At 53.8% G+C, this 2,500-nt stretch overlaps 1 protein-coding gene across 1 annotated transcript in view; it reads right to left on the bottom strand.

Moving 5' to 3' along the window:
* The window catches only part of LOC118234042 (TGF-beta receptor type-1-like), a 52,126-nt gene that overhangs the window by 18,465 nt on the left and 31,161 nt on the right, over positions 1–2,500 (bottom strand). The window lies entirely within an intron of this gene.

The following is a 2,500-nucleotide window of genomic DNA, read 5'->3' as shown; positions in this document are numbered from 1 at the left end:
CCCCCCCGTCCCCTCACGCCCCACCCCCGTCACCTCACACGTCCGTGTGCAGACTGCAGCAAGAGGGGGGTGGGGGGGGGGTGGCTCAAGGCCTCAGGCGAGACACACCAGACAGGCCCCACCCAGCCCGGCCGTAGCTGACCCCGTGGGGTGCGGGAGGGGGGGGGGGGGCCTCGTCCGTTTTGACTAACATGGTCGTCGTGGCGACGAGCCTCACAGCAGCAGCGACGGCGGCCGCTGCGTTTGGAGGAGACCACACGGCGCTGAATTCCCACACATTTTTCTTCCGCTTCGTTTTTTTTTTTTTTCCTGAAAGGCAGGGATTTTTTTTGGGAGGCGCCCCCCCCCCATGCTGAGGAAGAGCGCTGAGGAAGAGGGCTGGCGATAACTCTGTGATGTTTAATTTAGTTACCGCTTTTGTTTCCCCACTGGCTCCTGTCAATACTTTTCAAAGCGCTGCTCTTCACTCCAAACCGCTCTCTCAGCTCCCAGCGCGTCTATTTGCGCATGTGGGCCGAGGGCGGCCACCGCACCGCGCTGGGCATCATGAGCACGGCTAACAGCTACAGCCTGCACCCCCCGACTAGTGCATGCAGATACACACAGACACACGCACACGAGCGCGCGCACACGCACAGACGCGCGCACGCACACACACACACACACACACGCGTATGCACACACACGTGCACACACGGGCTCACACACGCGCGCACGCGCACACGCACACACACAGACACGAACACACGGCCACACACACTGGCAACAATACACTCTCAGACACACAGGCACATATGGGCACACACACACACACAAAGGCACACACGCGCCAGCACGCCCACCCTTTCATCTGGAAGACAGCCTGCACACACAGACAAGGTGCCGCAGACGTGAATCAGCCTGGTCTGCCCGATGCCAGCGTGGCACACAAACCCGTACACACTCCCAGGCCTGTCTGAAGCCTACTCAGAGGCTACACAAACCCATACACACTCCCAGGCCTGTCTGAAGCCTACTCAGAGGCTACACAAACCCGTACACACTCCCAGGCCTGTCTGAAGCCTACTCAGAGGCTACACAAACCCGTACACACTCCCAGGCCTGTCTGAAGCCTACTCAGAGGGTCACATCCTCCTTTCATAACTAACACCCTTCAGTAACTCAGCGACAGACAAACTCCCGGTGAAAAGGCGGCCAATCAGAGCTTGCCATCCCTGACGAACCCGGAGATATTACATTACAGGCATTTAGCAGACGCTCTTATCCAGAGCGACTTACACAACTTTTACATAGCATTTCACATTGCATCAATTTATACAGCTGGATATATACTGAAGCAATGCAGGTTAAGTACCTTGCTCAAGGGTACAACGGCAGCGTCCTTACCCGGGAATCGAACCTGTGACCTTTCGGTTACAAGCCCAGTTCCTTACCCACTGTGCTACACTCCGTCCTTACAAGCGGGGTAAAAACCGCTCCCTGCGAGAGCCAGCTTCACGTCCAGCGTTTACTCTACGAGCCATTTTTACGCTAAAATCCCCTTTTAAAGACGAGCTCCTACGGTAAACAGAACGCAGCCGTCCCGCAGTCTATCGCCTCGCTCACGAGGCTGACTGCTGCCCAGGCCCTCGGGGGGAGAGGGGTCGCGCCGCGGTTCGTCTGCGTTTCACAACTCCAGGCTCAGTCCAGTACGGGGGACTTGTAATCATTAACACAAAGGGTGGGGGGGGGGGGGGAATCAATCTGTGCTTAAGGCAGCCACAGCAAAAAAAAAATAATATGTGCCCACATTTACTGCTGACCTTTTTTCTTCCGCAGAAGAAACAGTTTTTACTAATGGAAAGGATGCATTTTTACGGTCGACCGTGTTGACCGCTTCGCTACGGCTGTGCGACCACGCTAAAAATCGATAGCGTCGCCTTGAAATGGCAAAAACTGGGTCCCGACCCCCATGTGCAGCCACGCCGAGCGCAGGACGAGTGGACATCCACGTTACGTACCAACGAAACAAACAAAACAAAGAAACGTTCTGGAGGTGGCAGAAGTCTGGAACACAGGCTTTTCAAATCATAATTAGCATGCATTTTAGCCATTATGTTATGCAACAGAAGCTTTACTTTTGGTCTGTATTTTCGTGAAGGATTTGACCAAACATAAGATTTGTTTGTGATTTTCAAATCGTAATTGTTTCAGATGGAGGGTTTTCAGGAAGACTATTAAATAGAACAATACTTCACAATTATACGTATTTGACTCGAAGGTATTCAAAGTATATTTTCTGTTTAATTAGCACCATCAATTCACAGCAAGAAGGTGCTGGTTACGCTAACTGGTGACTCCAAATTGAACATAGGTATAGGAGTGTGTGAGTGAATGGTGTGTGTGCCCTAAGATGGATTGGCAACCTGGTCCAGGGTGTATTCCTGTCTCTCTTGCCCAATGCATGCTGGGATAGGCAGCACCCCGACCCGACCCCCCCCCCCCCCCCCCCCCACGGCCC

The sequence above is a fragment of the Anguilla anguilla genome, chromosome 8 (assembly GCF_013347855.1).
Source record: "Anguilla anguilla isolate fAngAng1 chromosome 8, fAngAng1.pri, whole genome shotgun sequence".
NCBI classification, from domain to species: Eukaryota; Metazoa; Chordata; class Actinopteri; order Anguilliformes; family Anguillidae; genus Anguilla; species Anguilla anguilla.
This window is presented reverse-complemented; position numbering and strand designations above follow the sequence as displayed.